Consider the following 22,554-nt stretch of genomic DNA (forward strand, 5'->3'; position numbering starts at 1 on the left):
GTGTAGAGCTGCAAGGATTAATCGATTTGTTGTCAACTATTAAATTAATCGACTGATAATCGATTATTTGGTTTGAGTAATTTATAAGTAAAAACAGTCCAAATTCTCTGATTCCAGCTTCTTAAATGTGAATATTTTCTGGTTTCTTTACTCCTCTATGACAGTAAACTGAATATCTTTGAGTTGTGGACAAAACAAGACATTTGAGGACGTCATCTGGGGCTTTGGGAAACATTTGTCACCATTTTCTTACATTTTATAGACCAAACAACTAATCGATTAATCAAGAAAATAATCGATAGTTGCAGCCCTAACTACACAGGTGTTTCTATTTTTTTGTGCACCCCATTTATATCCACTAATTAACTGCTAATCTCTCTGTATAATACAATACAGTTCAACAGCACCACAAACTACATCCTTCAAAATAACCATACAGTTGAATCAACAGCTCTCTAAAACAATTTCAACAAAAAACCAAACATTATAACCTTAAAGAAGGTAAGATTTATCGCAGGACTGTGAATTAGACCGCATTAGTTTTACCCACCAAATAAACTGGCAACTGAGTGTAAAAAGCCTTTATAAGATCAGTTCAGATTTAACTTGATCCTTTGCCTCTGCTTGAAAGAGAAGACCTCTACCCTGGCCTCCTGCTGCTGTGGATAAAGATTATGTTTTCTCCAAATAAGATAAAGCTCACTGATCCTTCCGTTTGTTTTACAATTTCACGCTCCATCAACGTCTTACTTGCAACACTGGATGACAAGCTGCTGTGTTACATTTCATCACTAGGTGGCAACACCACTTTCTAAAGTTGTCACTGCTAAACTGTAAATTGGAGCAAATTGTGCACAAATGTATGCATGTGTGCCCCGCTAAACACACCGTCTGACGAGGATTAAATGCAGAATATATGAATATATGTGTTTTTACTGAACTGACAGTAGTGAGAAAAAGCTGCACGGAAATTTAGGATGCAGGAATCTCTGCTTAGATTGTTCCACATAATTGGAAACATTAAAATAATTCTTTGAATGTGATTTCTAGGAATCTCTTGGCTTCACACAACGAGTTTCTAAGACAAACTTGAAGGATTTTGGCTTTGCTCTCAACTTGAATTTATTCTCATTTAGCCCGAAACCACACCATCTATTATAGTTTCACCTGGCAAAACCAAACCATCCGTTATTGTTTCGTCTTGTTATTTTTATTTTTTTTAAATACTCTGACCACTCAGTCGTGTTAAGAAAAACTGCAAGTGGTCCTCTGAGCCAGCAGCTGCACAAGGAGGAGCAGATTGATGTTATATCATTCAACAGTGACCTCCTGCTCACATATATTGTATAAATAATCCCAGCTCGCCTCTTGTTTCTCAGATGCGGTCACAGGGGGCACATCCCATTGTAATTGCACCGGCCAATTTGTCATGTGTCTAATTCTGTGGGAAAGTTAGAAACTGTTTCCTCCGTTCAAGCATTTGTATATTGAGCGAAGAAATCCTTTGTGATTAGGCTCCTTTTTTTTAGATTTAGTTGTCCTAGAGAATCAACAATCATACACAATAGTGTAGTATGTGAAATGAGCAGGGAATTACTATGAGTGGCCTCTGCCAGTTGGCCGTGTTTAATTGTTTTACTCCCTCTCCGTTCATGTCAGTTATTCACTCCACAGAGATTTAGAATCAATCAATTTTTGTTTTACTTTCTGTAATAAGTTCCCCTCTCTGGGCCAGCTTTTTCTCGTCGTCCTCTTCCTCTCATTGTTTACCTCACATCAATTCTCATCACCGTACATTGAGCTACACACTCTCTCCCTATCACCCCTCCATCTCCCTCCCTCCCTCCGGAGCTGCTGCTGCTGCGTCCCCCTCTGAGCCTCCGCTGGATCCGGCCCATGAGGCAGATGGTCAGACGTTAATGGAAAGAGTGAGATGTCGCAACGAATAAACCTTAAGGGGTCCAACCTGCTTTGCAGGTTTTGCTGAAAGAGCTCGGGTTGACTCACCCAACTTACCCTCGATGTTATCGAGCCACACAGATAGTTTTGGTTTTATGTGCCCAGTTTCATAGATCTCTATCTCTGAGGTTTGTGCTGCCATTCCAATACAAATGGGGTAAATGGAATTTCATTTGTGGTGCTGACAGGATCGAAAAATCACATTTGGAAAATTCAACACCAGCTTTTCTTTCCAGAAACAGGGATACTCTGGATCACAGAGCTCAAAATAAGCCCTATGAAAACTGTGCACAGCGTGTTGTGATTATCCAGAAAAATGGAGACGCAAGAGATGTTGCTATTGAATTATTTAAATTTTATGTTTTGATACTGCATGCACCACAAACAAAATTTTATTCACGTCCATCGTATTGGAGTTGAGGCTGACACAGACAAATATCTGGAAACTTTGCAGCACAAATTAAAGCTTCAGTAGGCGGAACGTTTTTGGCATCAGTGGGCAAAAATTCCATGATAACCCTTAAGGATATAGTAATTCAAGTGTTCTGTGGCTCTATTTTCAGGCTTTAAAAAATCTAGCCCGTGATGGGAGACTTTGGCCAATCACAGGTCATTTCAGAGAGATCGTTCCTATTGAGTGTTCCTATTGGCTGTGCTCCGGCTGGTGGGTGGTAAACCTTCTCATTTTACAGCTAAACAGTACACGACTACATGTTTCTGAAAACATTTGAGGTGAGAAATAGGCATTACAGTAACAAAATATTGATTCATATTTGATCTGCCTAGTTTGACCGTTTGATCGGAGTTCCCGAGTGACTGACAGCTGCTCAGAGACGATAAGACTCCAGCTCGGCTCTGACTGGTTGTTTTCCTCCGGTCTGTGAAATCTTGCAGATGCCATTAGGAGCACCGGAGGACAGATTACCTGTCTAATGCACTACTGTCAGGATATAGTGACCATTTAATTTTAATCATATTTGCTCCATTTCTACCCACTGCAGCTTTGAAACAAAAATATCTGCATGGCAAAGTACCACTAGATGAGCGAGAAATTGTTTTACTTTTCTTTAAATGTTCCACAAATGTCCCTTCCTGTTGTCTGGTTTCTAGACAATAGACCAATTCACAGTTGTAAATGTAAACACTCCAAATGTGTCCCAATTTTTTCCTGTTGCAGTGCACAGTATGTGAATGACATAAGCTCACAGGAAGTAAACATGCAACCAAGCTGTTGCCTAGCAATGCAATTCCATTGAAACTAAAGTGAAGGAACACGCTTGACTGACCAGGTTGATAAAGGGAAATGCTGTGACATTATTATGTGTAATCTCTCCCTCGTTATCCAATGTCATCCAAACAGCGGACATTACAATCAGGAGATACAAGTGAATGAAGTAAAGATAATTGATGATATGTGATAATAAAGTCTTGACAGAAAGTCTTTGGTGCTTAGATTCTACAGGGATATTTGTAATCAAAGGGCATCTGCCCTGAGCAGCAGCAGATAAATGCCCACGTGGAGAGGTAGACTGATGAAGCTGATGATGATGCTGATGAATCTGCAAAGACTGGGCAGTGATGGGAGGAGACGGAGGGGTGTGCATAACAGCAGCATGAACGTACTAAAGGCAGAGATAATTCAATGTGATAATTTATCGTCTTTCAACGGAATCGTATCGTGATGAATTCATATATCGATATAAGATACACAGTTACTGTATGTCGTCTAAATTGATAATAATCACATACTAACTCAAATTTCTCAAAATATCTGCACTCATTTTTCACTAAATTACTAATTACATGAGAAAATACTCCATACTTTGTGGCAAGCGTGTTGGAGAGCTACAGTGGCCGATGCAAAAACGCGAATGGACCTCTAGAGCCAGTATTAACAGAGCCAGTACATAGAGTGTGTGTGTACGTGGGAAGTGAGTGGTGAAGCAAGAGAGAGAGAGAGCGGCTGCGACGGGAGCGAGTAACGTTATCGACTCTGGCTCAAGCAGGAAAAGTTAACAGAGGTTGGTTTGCAGTTCTGGGCTACTGTAGAAACACGGCGGTGCAACATGGCGGACTCCGTGGAGAGAGGACCCGCTCCCTATGTAGATATAAACGGCTCATACTAAGGTAACAAAAACACAACGATTCTTATTATCAGGTGATTATACACTAAAGAAAACATACATATTAATATTATATTTCATATCTGCCAATAGATCCCCCTAATTGTTACACACTGGTCCGATAATTCACACAGGAGTATACAAAAATAGGCTTTACCATGTGGCTATTTACTAAAGACTGTTTATTTATTGAATTACCAGAAAATATGCTATATCGTGACATATATTGTTATCGAGATATGAAATCGGGATAGAAGATTTTGGCCATATCGGCCATCCCGTGCAGAGAGAGAATCGTATTTAAAAAGAGACAACAGCGAGATGATAGGCTAACAATATAGGTGTGTTGCTGTGCTATTGGATAGATGCGACCAACTGATGGGAACAGCTGATATCACGATTGACGGCTCAGACGATGACAGCAGGAAATTATGAGTGAGCCTGTCTGAGAGGATCGAATGACAGGATGTATGAGAAATAAGGTCTAAGCATGCAAAAAAATTGTCTCGTTGCAGCTTATTTTCTTACATCATGTACACTCATACGGGTGTGTTTTATCTTTTCAGCACTCACTAAACACTCACTTTTTGCTCTGCGCCTTCACCTGCACCTCCTCCTCTCCTTCATTCCTATCCTTCTCGTGTCTCTTTGAAACACCATGTTACATATTTTTCATCCTCCTTTCTAAATGCTAATCTGAAAGGTTTAGTCAAACCACCAAATATGACACAGATATTAAAACATGTGGTTTTGTTATTGGCTATTATTCTGCTCCTGATCATTTCCAGAGTCCTCCGTCTCTCATTCTTTCCCTCTCTTTTTCCCTCACACACTATTAGTCAGTCGGTGTAATTCAAGATCCAGTTGGTAATTTCCACCTCGTACGAACATACCCCCTCTTTTTATGTTGATCTGCTAGGCTACGCAGTGCATTGCAGGTGATCATAATCAGTCAACTGAGCACAGCTGCATCCAGTCAGCTGGCGCTGCTCTCTGTTAATGGAGCTTTCCCCCCCCACCCCCTCAGCTATGGCTTAGCTACATTAAGCTACGTCAGCGGTCAGCTATTCTCCATTACTTGGGCCTGGCTGTGTGTGTTTTGGGCTCTCTGTGTGTGTCCTCTTGGCTTTCTCTTTACAGGGACTTCCAGTGTCTTCCTCAGCAGTGACAGCCGCAATCAGAGAAGAAGAATTATGTAGTTGGGAGAAGTTAGTGGTGATGTTTGCTTGGCAGAAATGGATGTAGAAAGGAGGTCAAGGGGGGATGGCATGCAGAGGACTGAGGGAGATAAGGGGGAGAGCTGGGGTGACTGGCTAATTGAGGGAGGATAGTGAGGTTTAGGTTGGGATGAACGCTGTGATATATATAGCTGACATAGTTAGATAATCAGGGAGTTCACTGGTTAACTGTTGAAACACTTCATCACCGCCTTATCTTTCAAAATAAGCGGAGCCGATAAAGCATCTGACTCCTGCCTGCCTCTTTATCAGGAGCTGCACACTGTTATTTTTATTACACACGGCTGGTTTTAACACCAGAGGGTTACCACCTGGTGGGAGCATAAGGTGGGTATCATCTCGGCTAAAAGTGAAGTGTTCATTGATACCCACCAGAACGGTTGGATTTTTTCCCATTTCCTGTTTTGGATGCTTGACTAATCCTATTTGACGGCTGATATTTATTTATTTTTACAAAAAAGATGTTCATTCAAGTGTGCTATACAGTGCTGCAGGAATGAGTGCTAATACCTGGAAATTAGTTAGCGTTTTAGCATTTCCCGTTCCCTCGTCTCAAAGTCAATGGGGTTTTTGAATGTGTTTTTAGTTAAATGCCTGAAATAAGATCTGTGGTTAACACAAGAGATTTTAACGTTTTGTTCTAGGATATAAAATACATCCCTAAATAACCGACTTGAATTTTTAAGCTTTTATGTGCCTTAAAAAAGGAGGTTGCTAACAAGTGGCTAAATGAGACTACTAAACGTCATCACGCTGACTCGTCTGCCTTTACAGCCTCGTTATGTACAGTTTACTTGCCGACGTAAAACCATCTTATGGCGGCTGCACGTGTGTGTGTGACTGGTAAAAAATCGGATAGCCTATATGAGACTGCTGAATGCCGGCTGCTGTTTGACATCGCATCTCTAGCTGTAAACGTCTATCATGTTTATTTAATTGTGGGAAGCCAAAATCATGATTGCAATTAATATTTGATTAATTGTGCAGCCCTAATACTAACTACACAATGTATACTTGGGAAATATACATGAACATTACTAAAGTTTACATCAGTGGGCTACCTCCGGGTCTAAGAAAGTGAAACCAATACGGTATAATATAAGTGCCTTAAACTTGCATTCTTTCTTATAGCCAGTAGGGGGCGACTCCTCTGGTTGCAAAAAGAAGTCTGATTGTATAAAAGTCAATGAGAAAATGAGCCTACTTCTCACTTGATTTATCACCTCAGTAAACATTGCGAACATGAGTTTCTGGTCTCAATCGCTAGTTTCAAGTCTTCTTCAATACAGCATGATGTACATTCAGTAAATTATGTTCAAATAGACCATAAATCAGGGTATGCTTTAGGGCGTGGCGACATTGTGATTGACAGGTCGCTACCAGGGTATTGTTCGGTCAGGGTGTTGTCCGCGTTTTCGTCGTAGAACCTTAACCATATCAAAGTGTGTTTTCAGTCCATGAAACTTAATTAAAACCTTTTTGGTTGCCCACCCTCTCATGTCACTTCTGGTTGCAAAAAGCCAAGATGGCGACGGCCAAATTGCCGAACTCAAGGCTTCAAAACGGCAGTCCACGGTGACTACGCCCACGGTGACTATGCCCACTTCTTATACACAGTCTATGAGTTTACTTCATAAAATAAACTTGAAGTATACAACTTTTTTGTAAGGGATTGTTAGTCCACCTGCGGAGCACCTGCTGGGGTTGCACTACTTTACATAAGGACACTTTGCACTCTTGCAAGCCAATGTGGTGCTTGAACCAGGGTCATGCAGTTTCTTTCTTACTTACTTGACCAAGTTGGCCACCCTGATACCACTCAAAGCCCTAAATAGACACAGGAGGGGGCTCCCCGCTTTGACCTCATGGTTAAAACATTAGTTACTTGTTTGAAAAGAAACACACGTTCTTGTTTTATGTGACTCCTCCACTTATCTTGCACCTTGTAAAATAAATTTGCAAGTCCGTATGGTGCGTTCTGTTTTATCCCCACGGGAGGAAATTGGAGGCTCCAGGCATAGCTGTGTGTATGTGTACGTACATACCGGTATGATTATATGCCTGGGTATGTCTTATATATGCGTACACATCTGCATATGCTTTTACTGGAGAGAAACTGATTCCACCTTTGCTACATGAGAAAGCCCTTTACTTGGCCCTGCCCTGGTATTCTGCCCTGTCAGAGGTCCAGTGTGGTTAAATGTTTCATGGTGGAGGGAGGGGGGGTCAGTATGCGTGTGGGGAGCTTTATCGCATTGTGTCTAAATAGGAACCTGTCTGTCTTGCTCACTTTTCCTTACCTCACACATATTTTTTTTTTCCCTTCTCCAAGGCACTCAAAGCCTCTTGGCAAAGTGAGAGTGAGGGGAGCCTCTGAGCTATTTCTGTTTGGTTTTATGTTTATGATAAATTAGTGGGCTTGAGTTGCTATCTGGGTCTTCTGAGAACGTTGATATGTTGTCTCTCATCAGCAGAGAGAAACGGTTGGGTCACTGCAGCACTTTGGCCAGATGTATAACGGAGAGAAAGAAAGGAAGGGAGGAGAAGTAAAAGCAGTGATTGAGTGGCTATTGATGGGCTATTTGTTCCATCTGAAGCCATTCTTCCATGCGTGCCAATATTTCCCGTTGCTCTCTCTCCCCCTCTGTCTTTCGATCTTTCTATTTCTAATGCTATTAAATGTTTTACCGTCTGTGCCCTTGCTGTGAGTTCAGGTGGCACTGCCAGAGTTGCGTTTCATCAAGACGAGCATGCAGCGCTCATGACAACTTGCATTACACTGCCCTGATGTCATCACATCTCTGCTCCCCCTGAAATTGGAGCGTCTTGGCACTTTGACAACTCGGCAACCCCCTACTTTCAAGCTCTGTGTTCAGCGGTTGAAAAAAAAACCAGTGTGCTCTCTTGGTTGCCAAAACAAAGCCAGCGACACTCATGTAGTTTAATCTAATAAATCTCTTGAGTCCCACCAGTGACTCAGCTCTGTGCGCTCTGTGAACGTTCATCTCCTCGACCTGGCCGGGACCCAAGCTGCGGCCTGACACATGCTATTAAGAGAGTAAACACTGTATGTCATACTCAAAGACACGCGCAACCAGTCTAAAATTCCCCAAATGAGAAACGTGACATTTAAATGTTCTGTTTTTCTATCACCTTGAATCCATACTGTACCATTGTCCATATGTTGTACTTAAAGGGATAGTGTGTAACATTATATAATATTCATATTTATGTTTTCATTAGTGTTTAATCACCTGAAACTAAGAATTGTTGTGTTTTCGTTAGCTTAGAATGAGCCCTTCATATCTACATAGGGAGCAGGTCCTCTTCACGGAGTTCGCCATGTTTCTACACCATGTTTCTACACCATGTTTCTACAGTAGCCCAGAACGGACAAACCAAACACTGGCTCTAGAGTGTAGAGATGTTTCAATACTATTTTTTTCCTTCCCGAAACCAATCCTGATACCTGAACTTGTGGTATCGGCAGATACTGAGTACTGATCTGATACCAACGTGAGCAAAACACGAAATATATATATATAGTTAGTTATAGTTAAACCCTTTGAACATAAACAAATACATTTTCGATTTCCGGTTAAACAAGTAGATTTTTTTTCTGTGTTAATAAATGATGGTATCGGATGCATAGACTGGCGATTCCTGATCCCTAATTTTGGGCAGTATCGGACGCATTTCCGATACTGGTATCGGTATCGGAACAACTCTACTAGAGAGAGCCTTTCACGTTTTTACGCTACCTGAAGGCCACCGTAGTTCTCCGACACGCTTGTGAAACTGCGGTAATGTGAGCCGCAGAGTGCAAAACCGTGGTACAGCCAGCCGCCGTCTGACTTCTGTTGCTCCTAAAGTAGTGTTATTATGGTAAGGATGGCCTCTGAGTGAGACGAACAACGTTACCATGGTTCTGTACTTGGCTCACGATACCGCAGTCTCGTAAAGTGAGGAGTGAGCGAAGGGGTCAGCTGGTTGAAATCTGCAACCACACCACTAGATGCCGCCAAATCCTGCACACTGTACCTTTAACATAATAAGCTGAATGCAATCCTGAGCTGTTTCTCTTGTGTCTTTCTCATTTTTCTGTCTCATATAATCTGGCATTATTTCCTGATTTCTGTCTATTGTGACCCCCTCCCTTGTTTTGAATGTCTGCAGCGCTCTCCCCTACTCTCCTCAGGTGAAGCATCTCTAAAGAGTTTTGATGAAAACAGATTTCTGCAAATCCACCAGAAAACACAGCTTTGATTATATATCTCCATTCACTGAGACAGCGCGACAGGATTCCTGTCTGCGTTGCTCTTAATAAACGCCGTCTGGTTCCGGATGAAATTTGAAGTCTGGGGCGGAGGGGGGACGGGGGAAAAATGCAATTGTTCTAACAAAACTTGACTTTCCACTGTCGGAGGGGTGAATTTGTGGCGTGCTCGATACTGGTGAGCCAACTGGGAGGCTGCAGACAGGAAGCACAGCGCAACTTTAACGAGGAACCAGGAACTCACCTGGCCTCCGGGCAGACTAATCAGTGACATACCTGATGTGACTCGGTAGGTATATGAAAACACAGTCTAGCGATGACATCTCGTCTTTTATCTCAGTCAGTCTTTGGGTAAATCCAGAGGGAATGAAGCTGTAAGCCTCCTCTGTCTCTGGCTTGACCGTTCTCAACTGATGTACTGCCATTAGGTTTTAAATGATAAAACCTAATGGACATGGTTCTTAGTTGAATATTAAAACAGTGTTTTTACTTTTATTTTCCAACCTTTATCCTGATTTTGACTGTATCTTATGGAACAGCTGGAGAATAATGAAGGAATGAAGATGGAATAACGGAGCTTGGTTTGATGACATGCAGCATGTTGCCCTGGTATGGGCTTTATAAACTGATAAACTGACTGGCTTTTTGAAATATATGATTTTCATCATTCATATCCTCGAGTTGTTATTGGCTCTGAGGATAAAAGTTCGGCACTTATACAATTTTTTTTCTCACATTCTTTCACTGCTGCTGACCTGATGCTTCTTTCAGCAGCCCATCAAGTGCACATACCTGCCTGGCCCCCTTCCCTTTACCCACTTCAAAGCTCCGCCACCATCCTTATCCATGGCTTCCTATCATCCTATTACCTAATCTTAGAAAAACATTGCACAGAACCCAGCTGAAGATACGCTATGTGTTCAACATATGGCTTCATTTTCCAGATTTTTCTATTACCTCATGGTGTATTTTTCCACTCAATTACTGTGTTGCACTTTTTAACAGTTTAGTTTTCTTAAAATGGGATAAGCACTTCATCTATTTTGCCACATCTCAGCTCCTGCACTAACTTTAGCTGTGTACAATTTGTTTGCATGGTACTTAATGTGTGGTGTTCTGGCTCATTTCAGCTAACAGGCCAACAAACATTTCTTCTACACCCTCTTTGTGTGTCAACACCAAGGCTCAAGGTTCCTTATTTGTAATTTGTCAATTCCAGAAAAGCAGCTATTGGCAATGAAAATCTTTCAATACTCATAAAATATGTATAAACAGTGAAATTACACAAGTAAATGTAAAAGCAAAATGATAATCTAAGGCATAAAATAGTGCAGTTAAAATAAATACATACGTAAATATAAAATAGCAATGTAATTTTGTAATTTAGTTGATGACAGTATTTCATAAACTGTATATAAGAAGTGGATGTAGTCACCGTAATTTCCCCCACTGGTTTGTGGACAACCGCTTTGAAGCCTCGAGTTCAGGATTTTTGCCGTCACCATCTTGGTTATTTGCAACCAGAAGTGACACAAGAGGGTGGAGCTAAGGACAACAAAAGGCTGAATAAGAAATAAGACATTTTTAGGTGACCTAAAAAGTTATAATTAACTCTCAAGAACTGAAAACATACTGTGAAAGGGTTAAAGTTCTAAGACAAAAACACAGACAACTCCCAGAGCGGACAACGCCGTGGTAGCGACCTGTCAATCGCAAGGTAGCCACGCCCTAAAGCATACCCTGCTTTATGGTCTATTTGACTCTAAATAGGACCATAATTTACTAAATGAACATCATGCTGTATTGAAGAAGACTTGAAACTAGCGATTGAGACCATAAACTCATGTTCGCAATGTTTACTGAGGTAATAAATCAAGTGAGAAGTAGGATCATTTTCTCATAGACTTCTATACAATCAGACTTCTTTTTGCAACCAGAGGAGTCACCCCCTGCTGGCTGTTAGAAAGAATGCAAGTTTAAGGCACTTCCAGATTCGCTTCACTTCTCAGACCCAGAGGTTGCCCACTGGTCAACACTAAAATATCAGTCATTAAATGATAATGCCAAATCGTGGAACGTATCCTCAGACAAGCTATTTTTTTTTAATGCGTTTCCCCTAAATGTGTTTTTAAGATTTTGGAGGGAGTCCTTCCAGCCTACAGGTGGACTTAAAGATGCGGCAGAGAAACTGAGCGTGGGGTGACAGAGAGAGTCAGGACAATCATGAAGCCCAAGCACTGACGCCTTTCCTTCCATGTCAACTCCCTACATCATCACCGGCTCATTTTCCATTGAAATACGATACAGAAATCAGCCCTAATCCTCCGTTCCACTAAACAACTCCCTGGAGACTGCCCTCTAAATATATTGCTTCCTTTGCACCCTTGTTCACACCCATTCAGCATTATACACTCCCATAAAAAGTTAATCAAGACCTTTCGGCTGTATTTGGACATCACGCTCTTTCTCAGGATGTCATCATTCTTGAGAAAATGTTTAAAATGACATGGTTTGTATTTATAACTGAGGAATGATTCAGGCTAATTGCCTGCATGATGGCTAAATGACCCTATGAGCCGGGCTGGGTTGTTTATGTTACACTCTTTATGACCTATTGTACTCAGGACATCCGCTGAAGAGCTAGGAAGAAGAGGGGCCACCCAGAGATGGTTTACATTGTAGTGAGAACCTCACCTCAGTCCCCAATACAGCAATCTACGCGGTCTCCCTTAATATAGTACAGTTGTGAAAGATGCAACGAGGCATACTGCGTCACAGGACGTGTCCATCACAGCAGGAAGGATATGGGAGAGAGAACAGCTAATCTGCTGTCACTCACTGAAACTTGTCATCCATCCCATTTGGCCGGTCGATGCGGCGTCATTACTGCCCTGTCGCAGCCTTGTCATCATAAACACAGGAGCCCAGACTGAGCAGCAGCAGATGGAGAAAGAGACCCATGTTGCGTCGCCAGTACCCTCGCCTTATGCAAGGTCTGTCACGCCGCTCGGCGTCCCAAACTCCGAATTAAAAGTGACACCTCTGTCCCAGGAGAGGCGGAGCAGAAAACGGGTACACCGAGATCTTTTTATGACCTGAATGGTCAAAGTGATGCCGGGTTTCCACAGTCTCCTCTGCCTGGGAACTGCAGGGTCACGCTCCTCGAGAAGCTACGGGAACACAGCCAGAACACTGTCAAACTAAAGTATATCCAGTATACTTCACATGACTGGCACCATCAGACTATGTTTAATGTGAACCTTAATTATCTTATCTTACAACCACTGATCATGATTTTATTACTATACTTTGTTTGCGCAAACAAAATGACCACGCATGTGTGTCTAGACGCGGTCTAACAAAGTTACTGTATCAGATTTGCATACACGGTCGGGCCGATCAGGTGTTAAGACTCATTGTACACATGAGAGGGCTTCATTAAACAAACACAAAACTGCATGCACATGACTGTGCACTAACACATGCAGAAACACCCCACACAGTGAGGAGGGCCTCTCTGTGAAGGGCACTAACCTGACACCTCACAAACACTATGGTGACTGACACACTTAATGTTTCATTGGCTGTAACAGGAGATGAACGCCATCCTCCTGAACGCCTTCTTTCATGTTCATGTTTGTTTGTGGATGTCAGCGTGTGTGTGTTTGTGTGTCCACCTCCCTACTTTTAAATCACCCTCATCACTTTTCCTACATTTCTTGCGTCCTATTATCATGTCAGAGGTTTTCCCACTACACAACCAAACAAATTCCTCCTTAAGGGGTGAAAACAAAACGTAAACTCATTTTTCTACTTGTGATCTCCATGTGTGTCTGTTTCAAGCCTCCTTTCCATCCTCCCATCTCCTCCTCCCCCTCTTTGCCTGTTGAGTAATGACAACCAGCCTGATTTAAGCAGCTCCTTAGCGGCTCTGAAACTCAGGAAACACTCAGCTCTGCACTCACGACTCACAGCGATTGTTCCCACATTATGTGAACCGCGCTTCAAAGCACAGCAGAGCGTGTCTGCTGGCGAGGGGCCGTTTCCTGATAACACCATCGCATCAACACGTATGTCTTATTGATTAGATTGATTATAGTGGACAGTTGCATTGAAGTGGTCAGGAAAACATGGATTAAGTAAACATAAGCCAGGTTTTAACTGAAAGTTTCTCTGACTTTTTAGCCCCTAGATCTACTTTTAAGGAACTAAAAGGTTCCTTCAGCCCGCTGTTGTCTGCGTTTCCATCGTGGTCTAAAGACCTGTGAAGATTAGGCAAATTAGTCTGCTGACGTATGAAAAACCAACATGACATGGGATGAGGGCTGCTGGTAGTCACAACAGTAAACACACCCTGCAGTCTGTAGTTCACTGTGTCCGCCTGTTTCATTTAAAAAACATGCTGAAAAAAAATTGTTTTGTCTCACTGCGCCAATATTTACTGCTTCATATATTTACTGCTGCACATGTTGGATGTAATGAAAGAAATGTAGCAGAGGATAATGAAACTAAGAGCGTCAGACTTCACAGTAAATCATCTGTTGAGTGTTTGAGTTTTTTTTATTTGTGCTTTAGAACATGAACGCCGTGAAACAATCAGAAAATAACTTTTATTTCTTTCATTCACAGTAGCACCGCGTTACATCTCTTCCTCTTCTACCGCTCGCCCTCTCAGCTCGCTCGCACGATCTATCTTTCTTTTATTCTCTGTCTTTTTTAAAAGAGTCAAGGAAGCCGAAATGCAAAGGGTTCCTCAAAATGTTCTGGGAGAAAGTTCCTGCAGTGGAAATGGTGCTAAAAAGACTTTTCTTTTTTAAATCTTGGATGTAAATACAGTTGAGTAATTGTAGAGTTATTACTTTAATTTCCATTAAGCACATAAGATTTGGTTCATTCTCCTCTAAATCAGTGGTTGCCAACCTATTTTCCTTGAAGCCCCGCCCCACTTGTATCTGAGAAAAGCTTTTGTTTTGTTTACTATTATAGTGTTAAAGCCGAAATACATTTTGTGTTATTGTGGTTAAATATATGTAATGTAATATTTGTTAGATTGCTGTTAGACCGCCCCGTTAATACAGGTGCAGGCCTCCCTTTGTATGCGGCAAGCGGGAGAGCAAATAGGTTTTTGGCCACAGTGAAAATGTTGTTTTTGAAAGGCTAAACGCCAAAAAAAATATGGATTGAAGCAGAATATTTTGTTAGTTAAAAATGTTGTGAACTTTTTTTTTTAAATGATTACATCTATCTTTTATATAAATTTGGACTTTTGGACTTTATAAGGCTCTGGAGTTGTTGGAAATGTTTGGATCACACAAGTCGGAAACAATCCTAAGCAGCCACCACTGGAATCTAATAATGATAATAACATGTTAACGCAAATTAGTTTAAAAGCCACTAATTTCTTAAACGTATTAACGCAACTTGCGCTTTTTAGGTTAACAGGCTCAGTTTTAGAGCTAGAGTGAAGATACTGTCATCACATGAAACCAGAAAACCTAAGGAATCCAATAGTACCAATCATGTTATACTTTATGACATCAGAATATACTTGTCGCGAAGGAGGCTAAACAACTAAATGTTGACAAGGAAAAACCAAAGCCATTTTCAAAGGGGGCCCTTGACCTCTGACCTCAAGATATGTGAATAAAAATGAGTTCTATGGGTACCCACGAGTCTCACCTAATAATAATAAACATACATACATTTGCATAAAGAAAGCATATTTGCTTTTCACTTCCATGTTGATAAGAGTATTAAATACTTGACAAATCTTCCTTTAAGGTACATTTTGAACAGATAAAAAAATGTGCGATTAATTTGCGATTAATCACGATTAACTATGGACAACCGTGTGATTAATCGCGATTAACTATTTTAATCAATTGACCCTAGTTATTATGATTTTAGTTATACATGTTCAAATCAAATTTTGACAACCTCAGAGCGGACAAGTCCTGGCGCACCCCCTGTGATCTTTAGAGCAGTGGTTCCCAACCAGGGACCCCAGGTTGGGAACTACTGGTGTCTCTCAGTCCAAAGAAGCCTCTAGCCAATCTCAGATTCACACTGTCTGCCAAATGGAGGAGGTTTATAGGTTCACGCTGGATGAATCACAATGGTGGAATAACCAGGAGCGAGCCTTTTAATACACTCCCCCTCTTAGCCAGACATTACTTACAGTGTCCAAGGGGTTACCAAATGAAATAACATTCAGCAACATATCATTGCATAGCACTTAGTACATAATAGACATAATGGTCCCACTTAAATTATAGCATGGGGAAGCCCAGTATTTCAATGTGGAAACCTACACTGTGACACCCACCCACACACAGATACCATCAATCAGACGAGGAACTACGCTGACGCGTAAACACACCACAAGAGGCTCTCTTTTCTCTCACTACCCACACAGAGAACTATTCACCCCTCTTCCCTGCTCCCCCTCTTCCTCGCTCCCTCTCTCTTCCTGGCTCTCTGCAGCCCACGACACTGCACTCATTCAACCTCCGTCTACCTTTTTCCACCTCTGCAGATAAATAAACACCATCATCTTAATCATCATTAACACTATGACGTCAGGCAGCACTCGCATGCACGCAGAGCTGCGCATGATAAGTAGGTATAGTGGAAACATGCGTGCTTCTGAGAGCGCGTACATGCACGCAAACACACACCTTGTTGGATTCCTTTTCCACATGGGGAACACTGGTTTCTTGATGCGACGTAAACAAATGCTCATTTTGACAGAAAGCACAACACCTTTAAAGGTGTGTTTATGTGTGCGTGTCCACATTTGGGCCACAATCCATCTTCCACCTTCAGTCCTTGTTAGGTGAAACGTCTGAGAGATGATTTCCAACTATGCCTTTATACTGTTTATGTTGCTTTCGTTCGCTAGAACACTTGAGAGGAAGGCTTGCTTTTTCTGTCAATTTTTTTTTTACCCAGCTGCAACTCTTCATCCGGTTGGTTTAACGCTGTCTCACTCGGTCCATCTTTTGGTGTTTACAGAGGGATGTTCCAGGATCCGATGAGATCTGTCTAAACAAATAGCTGCAGCGCATCTGGTGGTTATATGGACTAAACTGCCATTCTCCTCCTCACACACTACCGTTCCTGAGTGTTAAGAATCTGTCAAGACATGCAGGTACACATGCAGGCCAGAGTAACCTGCTATGGGTGGCCTCGCAGCAAAATTGAGCTAATGGGCTCCTATTGACCTCCTTCTCTTCCCGCTCCCTGTGCATTGTGTGTATACCCTCCCTTTAGCCTACATCAATCAAGTGCAGAGCAAAGTGCTGACTACAAGTGGCAGCCTGATTATACTTGGCCTGGAGCACCAGAAGCCAATTATTACTCCTTTGCCGGAACACCACCTGACCCCAGGTTTTGCTGTGTGTTTGAGGTAATGTGATCAAAGACAAACTCATATAGGAATATGCAAGCACAAAATCAACTAATAGGTCTTAAAAAAAAGATGCCGTGAGACAGAGCGTCAATGTTGGGTGATACAATACGCACGTGTATACATATACATGCAAAATATATACAAAGCAAAATACACAGATATCCAAAGCATATATAGAACACAGATTATGGGATAGGCATAAATGTATTTAAAGACAAATTCAATTTAATTAAATTAAAGCACAGAGTTATTTTCCTTCCTCCGTTCATGTGAATGTGATCCAGATCGAGGCTGGAGCGAGGGCTGGGAGGCGGAGTTAAAGGAAACGCTACTGCGCCTGCTCTATGGGCCCAATAGATGGAGGAAGATCGCCGGAAGATCCGGGTACTTTATCACTCAGCAATCAAGTCATTTTGGCTTCATGCGCCACTGAGCAACTTTCATAGGAATGGACGGGAGCCCGCCTCCAACGCTGTATCTAGTTCTCTTTATACATCCATTAGGGAAATGGCTAGCCTGGTGCTGTCCAAAAATAACAAAATCCACCTATCAGCACCTCCAAAGCTCACAAATTAACACGCCATATCTTGTTTGTTTAATACAAAACCCTAAGTGTAAAAACAACAATGTGCCGTTTTATGAGGGGCTAAGTGCCGGACGGTTCCTTGGCAACCAGAAAATCCAGGAAGTTACTGTCTGGCCATGAAATAGTCTGTCACATAACCCCCCGTAAAACAACACTGCAGCTGGTGATAAATGATGGATTTAACCTGTTTGTGCATCAGCTTTTCGTTGTAACTGGGTGGCTTATTAGGCACTAAAACCACAGCACCGCTGCATGCAGCGCACTAATCTTATAATATAATATAATCCTATAATAATAATCGGTTAATCGTTTATCGGTTAGAAAAAAAATACTAAATTAGCATCCCTATGTGTGATAAATAAATCAGCGTTGACTTCTGGTTTCACATGGTCTGGTTTCGCACCGGTCTCAGACCGATCATCCACCCCGACCTCCTCTCTACGCATCGTTTGTCGCTCTTTATACTTCATGGTTAATAATACGTGGATTACATACAAATTGATTTTGTGGGATGTATACGAATTACAGTGCATTACTTTTTGTGGGTGTAGCTACAAACAGTTTATGAGAACAACCTGCCTTTCTACACATTCAGATGCACACACATACAGAGACACAGGTCCAACTTGACCCATGGATGTGCAAATGCATAGATAACATACATACATGTAGATGCCATATGTGGTTGTGAATACTGAATCCTCTGCTGCACATGCACATGCACACACACACTTACACACACACGCACACACACACACGCACACACTTACACACACGCACACACACACACACACACACACACACACACACACACACACACACACACACACACGCACGCACGCACGCACGCACACACACACACACACACACACACACACACACACACACACACACACACACACACACACACACACGCGCACACACACACACACACACACACACACACACACATACACACACACACACACACAAACACACACACACTGCAGGCCGTGATTCCAGATCCAAAGGGGTGTTGGCTGACATTGAGAAAGTGGGAGAAAATTCGGAGGGCAAAAAAACGTCCCGACGCTGCCAGTTTATCCCAGAGACCCCCGAAGAGCGCTATTCACCACATTTGTATCTCCATCTGCATACTCACTTCTCACACTCACGCTACTCTAAACAAACTTCCATCTGTATGGAAACATGCTCCGCACCGCGCTGCTCACTCATGGACACGCTCTGTGTACACACACTGCCTCCCACAACCATCACGTTGTGCTTACAGTCTGTTTTCTCTGGACGATCGCGTTCAAGGCTCCACGGGCACAATGCTCCCGAAGCGTGCACTTTATTCCACTGTGACGTCGCCGGTCTTGCTTTCTCTTCACTAAACACTATCAGCCCCCCCCACCCCCGTCTCCCCCTCCTCCAATTTACTCTGCTCTCTTCCTTTCCACTTAATCCCTCTAATTATTTCTCCTCATGGAGTCTGTTTTTCTTTTTCCAGGATGCAGATATCCACCATCCCACTGCCTTCTATCCATCTTTTACGCTTGGATTACAGACGATCCTGTTTTTCCTGTTCCCAACCACTTTGTTCACCACAGAGGAGATGCAGGATCGGGGGGGATGGATGGACAGATAATGTGTGCAGGGAGGAAAATACTCCTGGGGCAGAGAGCTTTCTAAGTTTGTTTTTGTTGCAGCCTCCTCGATTGACGGTTCAAATGGCACATCCTTAAACACAGCTCTCAGTAGTGAATCAAAACTAAACATTTCAGAAAGCACCTTAAAACAATGAAAACATTGTTCCTCTCATTGTTTAACCGTCTTGTCTTTCGCTGACTTTCTTCAGTTTTTTCTTTCCTCTCTTTTGTGTGTCTTCTCTACCTGGTTCCTTTTCTGTTGTCGCCTCTTTTCTGTCAATATATTTGCTTTGTTGTTTATCCTGCCGTTATCTGAGCCTTTTGTATGTTTGCTGTTCTCACAGAAAATCCATCATTGTCATCTAGCAGTAAAGGGGCTCTGACAGATTGAGCTGAAAAAACCCAGAGCGTATAAACCACGTGAGGGGCCACAAAGAGTAGAAGAAACAGATGAGAAAAAAAACAGGTTTGAATTCTTGACAGTTTACAAAGACCATGCTGGAAACACGTATGTATCCCAGACCCGTCTGCAGGGAGAGGCCAGTTCTCCGGACTGTTTGGTACGCATACAGTAAATATTGATGCGGCACATATGCTTTCAAATTAGAATTGACCCCATCCATGTTTTTCCTAAATCCCAAAGGCTACTAATTTCTTTCCTATATATTTAATAGGGCTGTCAAAGTTAACACAATAATAACGTGTAAACGCAAATTCGTTTTAACGCCACTAATTTTTTTAACGCATTAACGCAACTTGCAATTTTAGTTTGCAGTGGGCTCAGCTTTAAAGCTAGAGTGGATATATTGACATCATATGAAACTAAACAACCTATCCATTGGTATCAACCACGTCATACTAGTGTGTCGAGAAGGAGGCTAAATAATGCTCCAAATTTAACCAACATTTTTGGCGAGGAAAAACTGGCATGGCCATATTCAAAGGGGTCCCTTGACCTCTGTCCTCAAGATATGTGAATGAAAATGGGTTCTATGGGTACCCACGAGTCTCTCCTTTACAGACATGCCCACTTTATGATAATCACATGCAGTTTGGGGCAAGTCATAGTCAAGTCAGCACACTGACACACTGACAGCTGTTGTTGCCTGTTGGGCTTGAGTTTGCCATGTTATGATTTGAGCATATTTGTAATGCTAAATGCAGTACCTGTGAGGGTTTCTGGACAATATTTGTCATTATTTTGTGTTGTTAATTAATTTCCAATAATAAATATATACATACATTTGCATAAAGCAAGCATATTTGCCCACTCCCATGATGATACGAGTACTAAATACTTGACAAATCTCCCTTTAAGGTACATTTTGAACAGATAAAAAATGTGTTATTAATTTGTGATTAATCACAATTAACTATGGACAATCATGCGATTAATTGCGATTAAATATTTTAATCGAATGACAGCCCTGTATTAAACATTTGGTATTATTCATTAGATCTCCACCTACATGCCTTTTATTGCTGATTGGCTCTGTATTAAGAAAATATACTGTACGGCCTGCATCAAAGTGTTCCTTTGAGGGCTTCCTATATTATTATGTGCTTTATAATCTATCTGAGGAGAGAGGGGTGTCCGCATGGATTTCTTGTGGCAGGAAAGATGTGACAGCCTCTCTTCAGAAATTGAAGATATCGACGTTGAAAGGCAGTTTTGAACCAATAGCAGCACTTGGCCTCATGCAAAAATGTTGCTCTGTGTGTCAGAAACAGTTTGAGAGCATGTTTGACAGTTGGCGTGTCCAGAGCAAATAAACAAAGGATCAGAAAAGGGCTGAGTTCACTAAGACAATATTCATTAATCCATTCAAAATGCCTGGATCAGGGCCGATCCTCCTGATTGGCTCCGAATATGACATTCAACACGCAAGCGTAACCTCCATATTTTGATTCCTGTCTTACCTTCTTCTCACACATATATGCACCACAAAATATGCAATTTGCTGTAGTTGGCTGAAGATTTGGATTGTACAGCATTGTTGGTGTAATTTCTTTTCTTGTATCATTTCAACATCATGTGTGATCCATCTGTATCAACAGTCTGTCTCCACAAGCTTCCATTAACATTCAACTTGGCAGTGAGAGTCACAGGTCTGCCATTCAGCTTATTCGTCTCTGTCTTCTACGGCTATTAGAATGATAAATTACGCAGAGATAATAGCGGTATTCCTCTATGAAAAGTGGTTCTGGCTATCATACTGTGACCATATGCAGAGCGTTGCTATGATAAGATGAATTAATTCACCGCTCCACGCCTAATGCTTTGAAATTTCATAAACAGATTATGTCATGGACAATCCGTCTTTTCAAATGAACATCAAGTAAACAAGACGCACATTCATAACGTCTGCACTTTCTAACAGCAGGACTTTTGTTTACAGAGCACTTGCAGCTTGTACCTTGTGCACTCTTGTAGCTCTTAGACCACAAACTTGATCCCAACAACAGCATTGCATCCTGCCAAAGTAGCTCATTAATAAAAGTGTCTTTATCTTATCGACCTCACAGCTCTAGTTACTTCATAAAAGGGAGTTTAGTATCGTGCAAAACATTTGATTAGCTCATAAAAAGGGGCTTTATACAGCTTTTTTTCTCATATGCAGTCGACCTGTAAACAGACTTTGATGTGTAAAACCGGTGGAGTTCCTCTTTAAGGACATTTCACTGCAACAATACTACTACTAAGTTCAATACGGGCCTGATACGTAAAATACAAAAACAAAGATTTTTCACTTATCTCTAGCTGTATTTAGCCATGCAAATAGTTTCTGTTTTATTTGTCCAGGTGTTTGAGAGTGAAGTGTTTTCACTTTTAGTTTTTTTTAAATTTTAGATTAGTGTACATATTATAATATTGCCTTGTATTTTTCCATTGCAACATATTGTTGTTTTGTTGCTTTTGTTGATGTTATTTTACTCGCTGTTCACTTTAACTTGTTCAGCACTTTGGTCAACTCCAGTCGTTTTGAAAACGTGCTATATAAAAAAATCTAGACTTGAGATTTCTGCTGCCACCTCAATATAATGGAGGTGAATGGAATTTTGTTTGTGACGATCAGACATAGACTGTATGTAAGAAGTGGACGTAGTAACTGTGACGTCACCTATTGGTTTGTGGACTGTCGTTTTGAAGCTCCGAATTCGCCATTTTGGCCGTCGTCATCGTGGTTTATTGCAACCAGAAGTGACACGAGAGGGTGGAGCAACTTACAGCTGAACGCTGAATAAGATATTTTCAGGCGACCTAAAAGATTATAATTAACTTTCATGAAATGAAAACACACTGTGAAAGGGTTAAAGTTGTATGACGAA

Source organism: Sebastes fasciatus, chromosome 8 (assembly GCF_043250625.1).
Source record: "Sebastes fasciatus isolate fSebFas1 chromosome 8, fSebFas1.pri, whole genome shotgun sequence".
In the NCBI taxonomy this organism is placed as follows: domain Eukaryota; kingdom Metazoa; phylum Chordata; class Actinopteri; order Perciformes; family Sebastidae; genus Sebastes; species Sebastes fasciatus.